Source organism: Oryza brachyantha, chromosome 4, assembly GCF_000231095.2.
Source record: "Oryza brachyantha chromosome 4, ObraRS2, whole genome shotgun sequence".
In the NCBI taxonomy this organism is placed as follows: Eukaryota; Viridiplantae; Streptophyta; class Magnoliopsida; order Poales; family Poaceae; genus Oryza; species Oryza brachyantha.
This window is the reverse complement of record NC_023166.2, coordinates 6,574,714-6,583,620: the sequence shown is the minus strand read 5'-3', so window position 1 is coordinate 6,583,620 and position 8,907 is coordinate 6,574,714.

Here is an 8,907-nt window from a genome sequence, read left to right as displayed (position 1 = left end):
AAATTATACATGGGCCGTTGGTGCAGCCCGTGGACAGGCATGACTCGGCCTGGTGTGTAGATCAGGGCATGCCATGCCCAACTGATCTCAGGCCGGGCCCAATCATGACAGGCCATGCCAAGCCAGACAACCAAGTTGGCCTTAGACGATCCTAATAACTTCTTCCAACAGTGAGCTCATCACCTTAAAATTTCCCATAAGTATATTAGGTGATCATGTATAGACCAAGATTATTTTAATTTCGTGCAAGTAAATTCAGTAACAACATCCTATTTCTAATGCCAAATTCGTAGAGACAAATATGAAACTGACAACACTTAATACATCTTAATCCCAAAACAATGCATGAAGTATCGTCCATGCAACTTAAAACCTTCTCCAAAGTTGCTTACCTTTTACCCCTTAAATCGATATCTTTTTCTGGTGCTAGTTCATCAAAGTACTCATCGCATTGTTGTTAGATAGCTTATGAGCTACCATCGGAATTTAATTGTTAACACTTAATTTTGTTGCTAATTTTGATGTGTATTTATTATAGTCTATTTGCAGTCACTACTACACAAACCCTAATAGGTGATGACTCAATCAACGGCACCCATTGGGCATTTTTGACATATATGGGATAAGAAATGAAAAACCGGCACCACCATATTATAGTTATCCTTTCTTAAAAGAAAACCGACTCCTACAATAAGTTAACATGAAAAATTGCCTCCAATATAAATATAGGTCATGTTTTTTTATAAATAGACTCGCATAGAAACCAAGCCATCCTTATTGATATGACCTAGGGTGTCGTGATCTTTCGATGAGAGGATAAGTCAATTGATCAAAGCTATGTTGCCGATCTGTCTAGAACTATCCAGGATGTTGTGCGTTAGTAATTAGTACACTAACTCCAGAGTCAGTTGTGATCTTAAGGGATGCACGGTGAGCACAACTACGAGGGTGTTTGTTTCTACAAACAATCTGGAACTAAAACAAGATAAAACAAGAAACTCAAATTGTGTACTAAAGATGTGGATTAAATTAGCAAGAGTATCAAAAGATTTGGTTATGAAATGAGCAAACTAGCGATCTAACTGATCATTGGATTATATGGCAAAGTAACGAGGCTAAATTTTGATCTAAACAAAACCCGAGTTGATATATGGTGGCTATGGAAAACATATAGGTGGGAGAACAATTTGCGGCCATTGTAACACCTTGCGTCCAAAATCCGCATTAGTCCGCTCCACACATTGAGCGGACACACGTTCGCATGGTATCCCGCTTACACTTTCGTCCTCGCTTCGTATAAAAGGGTTAACCCGGGGATATCATGGTTAGAGCACCAAGGCTTATAAACAAGCCCTTACCCACCTACACTTTCAAGATGGTAGTAAACCACCACTACGCATCCACTTCTGGACCACATGAGCCAAATTCACACTATTGCTTCAAACGGGCTGAGGTGTTATATACATTCACCCCCACTTAAGGGCTGATGCCCCGACAGCTCACCATTTACACAACAGAGACCCATAACCCTCTCCAGTGCAGACCATGGCCCAGAGCACATGCATCATAACAGCAGAGGTTTATGCTTTGATACTAACTGGAACACCCTGCGTCCAAAATCCGTATTAGTCCACTCTACACATTGAGCGGACCCACGTTTGCATGGTATCCCGCTTACACTTTCGTTCTCGCTTCGTGAAAAAGGATTAACCCGGGGATATCATGGTTGGAACACCAAGGCTTATAAGCAGACACTCACCACCCTAAACTTTCAAGATGGTACTAAACCCCCAATACACATCAACTTCTAGACCACATGGGCCAAACTCACGCTACTAACAGGCTTCAAATGGGTTGAGGTGTTACAACCGTCCTCTCATCCTAAAATACGTCTCTACCGAACTCAACTTGATACATGGGCCTACGACTAAAAAATGGTTGTGTAGCATCTGTTGGTCTTGACAACCTCGTACAATTTTTGTAACTCCCGCCAATTAGAGAGGGATCTGGAGATGAGACCACATCCGTTTGAAAGTAGACTTTGAGACCTTTCATCAAGTACTTCTATACCCCAAAGAGACCATTTCGAAGAAACTACTCAGCTCACTTGCCATACTAAATTGTAACAATTTTGTATAAAAATTGTTCTCCAATAGACTACCTATTTAACTTGCTATGTCATTTGAAAGGCTAAACATGATTTCTCAATGGTCAAATGTGGAAGCCATTCTCCCACTGATAAGATAAGATTGCTATCCATGGGTCCCACGCGGGTGGGACCCACCAATCATCCTTCCCTTTGCCAAATTTGGAGAGTAGAGATAGATAGTCTGTTGGAATGTACATCAGATTTGGAGTTGCTAAACCCGATATGAATAACTAAATTTAGATTTGGAGAGCTAAATTTGGGCATTCTCTTGGGAATGCTCATTCAATGGCTATATATGCTCCTTTGAATCAAATGTTGTGCATGAGATCAAGGCAGAGACAATATTCTTTTATCTCGTGCTTTGTTCCTTTGCATAATATCATCACAAAGCATCTAGTAGTATCACAATCAATAAATTATGCTTATCCAATGCGAAGAATACATTTACCTAAAAATTAGGATGATGGGCACGAGCACGTAAGATTGATCCGTATAACCTTGGTTTAGTCCATGGGCTCGGCATAGTAACATCTATGTACAGAGTCTTGGCTTCTAAACCACTAGTAGTATAATAATAATATAAGTAAAAAGATTTTATGCATAAACTATTTATATATTAACTTTAATACTCTATTTTTTCTACGACTTATCCACCGTAACTCAACTAATCAAAAGTCTAATGTGCCCTGGTGTTAATTAGCTTTGTATTTTTTTTTCTCCCAACGGAAGATGCAGACGCACAAACTCCCACTGAGCACACGGTCCCTGCCAGGAGACAGTGACAAGTGATCACGTTTGTGACTTTACCACTAAGTTCTTAGTGTACACATGTATTTATTATGTTGTAATCACCCGGGTTAGGCACATGCAGCTAGCGTCATTAGTTGGATGGCGTCACCAAGTTAAACTCACACGCGACAGCCGGCGAAAATTTACACTGGACGGTGCTGTACTGGTGTACCGGTATGCCGTCCTAGTCTTCGTGTAGTCAAACATTCAAATTTCAAAGTCACGGTTCAGGTATTTTGTTCATCGTTTTCTTCCTTCCGTTTGCAGTGCAGGTTTCGTTTGATCTCTTGAAAAAACCTTTTGAGTTTTGCTTGACTATAGGGAAAATAGGATCACCTTATTTTAAGAGCTTTGCTTCAGTCCTTACTTTTGTACCACGAGATACTAATATCTCCACTCGTACTATTTATGCCATGACTAAGCCAGTACCTCGAGGTAGACCGTTCGATCTATCATCACCAACAGTTAGGATTTTAATACAGCTTGATCGTAAGATAGATAGCACGGGTGATAATTTTAGTACCTCATATACCTTGCGCGAAAAAAAAAACTAGAGCAAAGTTCTTATTTTAGACCTCTACTGTGGTTAGTACCATCAACTACGGAACTGGTTATTTTAGTACGAGAGCCAAGAGCGAAGGTGTGTCGAGCATGGATTAAATTTACTACTCATGGAAAACGGAACACCATAAATAATAAACTATCACCTTCGTTTCATAAAGACTTTGTTGGGACTGTGGTTAATTGGTAACATTTACGTATTTAGTTAAGCTCCTATTTTTTCGCCTCTAGTTATGCTTATAAGCCAAAATTTAAATTTTTAATCTTAAATTTAGAGTTGATTTTTAGTGGTCTTACACTATATTTTATTTTTCAATTTTAGCTTTTAGATCGCTAAGAACACGTGTATAAATATTTTATTCATAAATTATTTTTATTTGCAAATATGCTTTTAGCTTTTTGTACGAAAAAGACAAACAATCACTCCTTAGAATTTTGGATTTTCTTAAGGTACCCTCCAACGATTGAGTGCGATCATTATTTTGGATCCAACGGCTCTAATTGATAGGATGTGTAGTAGATATTTTATAAAGGTAAATTTGAAATTAAAATATATAATTTTATGATAATTTTATGTGTCATATATCTCATTAAAAATAGATGGATTAGTAAATATATCTTATCAATGTTTTAAATAAAATATTTAATATACTTATAAAAATATATGGTTAGATTTAAAATGACCATCCAATTCTATGGTTAGATTTGATCATACTACGCTACTGCCAGCAGGGCAAGTGGAATGTACCGTAAAAACACCATGTTCAGTTCCTCTCACTACTCATCTAGAAATTAATAAGTCTTGATAATGCACAGGCCACACCTTTGTGCCAAAATCCTTCTCATAAGTGTGGTTAATAATTTGCTAACGCATCTTAAGCATGGTTTGGCAAAGAATCAAGTAGACGGGCATATCATAGCTGTCATAGTGGACCAAATACTCACCAAAGAAACGTTAGCATCAACGTCGTGTGTCTGGGCAAAGCAAACCAGTCAATCAATTAGCCCTCAAGTTAAATGTTTTTTGGACTATGCATGCATGGGATTAAGAAACATGGAAACCAACACAAAACCAAACCCTGCGGCATAAGTGCGTGTGATTAAGGGGTTGATTTGGTATTAGACTAATTTCGTTTCAGGGTTTACAACTAGGCAGATATATCTGGGGCCATGTGTGGCGTGAATAAGTCTGATTTGGTGAGGGTTAATTAGTTTTTTTTTTGACTCGTGAACTTTTTTTTTAAGTAAGAAAAAGTACCCACGTCATGAGTATTCAACACCGAGAATTGAACTGCATGCGCTCATGAGTATTCGACACCGAGAATTGAACTGCATGCGCTAGATGTTTTGCAAAGAGGGCCCTTAAGATGGCCAAATTAACCTAAGCTCAGAACTTTTACAACGATGGACTTTAAGAGATAAAAAAAGCAATCAAGTCCTTCATTGCTTCTCCGCCTGGACGAAGACACCTATGGTGACGATGACGGTGATTTGAAGACCACATACAGCTGCAGATGAACGCCAAGAAGGAAACCCAAACAGGTCTCCGATGGAGGCTAAAGCTTCATTGACTACAATAAGAAAGTTCAGCCACTCCTTGAAGATCCGTCTCCGTAGACAAAAAAGGTCGACGTTATTACGAATGTATTGCCGGAGATGAAGCTGAAAGCTGGCACAACCCACTATAACGCAAACCTGCAGCACATCCAGTTGAAGACGCCATGGAAAAACTCGGAGCTACCACCATGAGAGATCAACAACCATGGTTGCACCGAGACAAGAGAAAGCGACGCCAGCAACCTCTTGAGCTGCACAAAGAAAAAAAGTACAAACAAAACAAAAGGATTAACCCTACTACGTGATATACCCGACTACCTACACCCCCTCCCCGCTGCCGACAACCGAAGCCGTCGGAATTGGAGGGAAAAGGGGGCCAGACGACCTCCGCTCTTCCTCTAGCCTTGCGGCTAGCACGAGCTCAGGCAAGCGGGCGAGCTGGCCGCGCCGGCGGCATGGCGCACGGAAGCTTGGCCTGTGGGTGCAATCGCAAGCAGCCGGGCATCATCAGTATTTCTATTTTGACCATTCACTTAAGTTATATGGCTAGATTTATGATAGAACATCCTTACTCGGCTTTTTTTATCTGATCTCACTGACTATTCGTCTTATTAAAAAAATTATGTAATTATTAATTATTTTATTATGATTAGATTATTACTATATTTTAAGAAAGACTTATAATTTGGTAAATATGGATAAAAATTTAAATAAAATAAATGACCACACGTAGATTAAAAATCAATATCGTCAAATAAAAAAAATAGAAAAGAGTATAATACAAATATGATATACTTTTTTAACCTGTCAAAGCGACCAGGGAGAGCCTATGTCCGCCAATATTACCTCCCCAAAACAAATGGGGTATAATGTATTCTTGGATCGTAAACGGTTTCTCTTGTGGGTATATATATCAAGTTAATTAGATCTTTTAGCCTTTCCCAACCAATTAATAGAGAACTATTTCAATATCTATTTCGTGCATTAACTTCACATGTCAGTATGTATATATACGCTGGGCTGATCGAGGAGGCGAGCTACAGATGTTTTGGACAAAGCAGCTAGCAGTGCAGACGATTGACTTGGGGTGGTTTTGTTTGGGTTTTTCATGAAAAAGTAAAATATTATATTTGTAAATAAAATATAATTTATGAATAAAACTTTTATATACTTACTCTCAGTGATCTAAAAGCAAATGGTAGTAAATAAACTCTGGTAAAAAATTTTAAAATCAACTAATAATTCAAGGTTAAAATTTAAATTTTAACTTATAAATATAGGTAAAAAGAAAAAGATGGGGTACAGACGACTACTCTCTGTTCTATACTATAAGACTTTCTGAGTTTGTCTAGATTCATCCATGTATCAATTTATATATTTTGTATATGTGTTTATATTTATTAGTATACAAATGAATTTAGACAAGTCCAAAAATATTACCACGTGAAATACAGGTAATCGCAATCATATCAGATCGATCCGTGCACTCGGCTTGGCAGTCGCAAAGTTGGCACTTGGATTTGTCTCGTGCGTGCTGGGGCAACGTAGCTGTCACGAATTCAACAAGCCCACTCGTTGGTACCCCTTTGCCACTTGCTCTGCACGGTTTCACCTGTACTAGGATACTGGCTTAACGCCGGGCATGGATCCTCCGACATGCACGCCAGTAGAAAACACCTTGTCCGTCATGGGTAATTACCTTTATCAGTAACAGGTACGGATAAAGGGATACTGATATGAAGAATTATCGGCGACGGGTAAACTCCCGTTACGAAAATGATATATCCGTAACGGGTCATGACTATGAACCATTACACAAATGATATATCGGTGACTAATAAAAAAATAGTTCTAGTTTTAGGTACGTAGCCAAGCTTAGAACCATTTGCATCATCTATTCATCACATATATCTGCTAGTTCACGATTCGAACTCAGGAACCTCTACAAAGACACGCTCTAACCATCTCACCTACGAAGATCTTTTGATTGCTTCTTCCGTTTTATTCTAATGACTATTGATTTTCAAATCATATAATGTATATTTGAATCTCTATATGATCTTAAATTAAAAAGTTTTCAACTACAAAGTTAGAGTTCTCGTTGAGATCTATAGTTTTCATATAAGAATCTTCTTCATCCAAGGCCACTTAAAAATTTTAACTATTCGTTTTTAAAATATATCAAATAATTATAACGTATATTTGGCTAACAAAAAATTTCAAATGAAAATTCAGTCTTATAAGTTGTAGATAAACTCAAAATCTATAACTTTGATATAGAGCATATGTTCATCCGATGTCATTTGAAAAATTCAAAAATATCATGTATTTCAATTGGAGCAATTGCATAACTAGCCCTACTTTAGAGTTTAACTGCGGATTTACCCCTATTTTTTTCACTTTACAGATTTAGCCTCGCTTTTTAAAATCGAAGCTCACTTTTGGCCCTACTCCGTTAAGTCATGTTAACGGTGTTAAGTGAGAAAAAAGTGGACGTCTTTACCCTTACGCATTTGACCCTGTTTTGTTAGTACTATTTGTATATTTGGCCTTGTTTTTACACATGTATGTAATTTAAGACCAATATTTGTAATATTTAACTTGTATTTATCATATTTGAGTTGGTTTTGATTGTTATTTGACTGAAGTTTGATAAATTTGACTAAGATTTAAAATACATTAAACTAAAATTTGAACAAAATTTAAAAAATTTGTGGTAAACAAAATTGACATAGTTTTATCTGTTTTTTTATAAAATCTTGACAGCATATGGACTAAAAATTTCGAAATTGTAAACAATGAAGCAAATATAGAAGAATGTTCATGGAAAAATAGCACATAATCATGTCCAACAACCTACAAATTATCACACAAGTCCACAATCACACAAATATATAGCTAGTACATGTCCAACAAGACCCAAATCAGCACAAAAGAAAGAAGGCTGCAAAAACAACGTAGACGAATAATGTCTACCACTTACTAATACTGCTACTATAAGCTTTCAAATAAATCAAAGAATTCATAAAAATGAAACGTAGGAGTATCTCTGTTTCCTCTGGTCTCTAGTGTTCTATCCGAGTGACAAGCTTTGATTTCTTCTTGGAATTGTGCTCAAGAACCCAGCAGCTGCTTACTACTCATTGCCTGCAGCCACATACCCCGCGCCACCTTCGTCGCTCGGCCCGGCACCGCCCCCCGTCATGAGGCGAGACAGGCCGAAGTCGAAGATCCTGGGATTGGTGTTGTCGTCGAGGACGACGTTGCTGGCGGTGACGTGCTCTTCCCCATTATCTCCGCCGTCGCGCACAGCAGGTCATCCGCCGTGAACGCCATCGGCCCGTCGAAGTGCACCAGCTTCCCTCCCACCTCGCCTCCGGACTCCACCTACGCCGCCCCCGACCTTGGCTTCTCGCCTCGCCCGCCCGTCTGCTGGACGCCGCTGCCCCCTGGTCGCGCGCTCTGACCGCCGTGCCACCGCGCGCGCCGCCGTGTGCGCCCTCGCCTGGCCCGCACGCCTGCCTGCTCGCCGCCCGCCTAAACCCTAGCTTCTAACCGGGAGGAGGGAGAGGAGCGAGTGCAGATTGGATTAGAGTAGACAGGGGTATTGTTATCATTTCGCGTGTTTTTTTTTCTCTTTTTCTATTTACATTGCTCACGTTTGTTTAACACCAGGGCCAAACGGGAGCTTCGATTTTGAAAAACGGGCCTAAATCTTCAAACTGAAAAAAAACAGGGCTAAATACGTAATTTGACTCTAAAGTAGAGTCAGTTATGCAATTGCCCCATTTCAATTATATCCAATCAATGGTAAATTCAAATCTAGACATGTAAAGATTGTCAAATGAAAA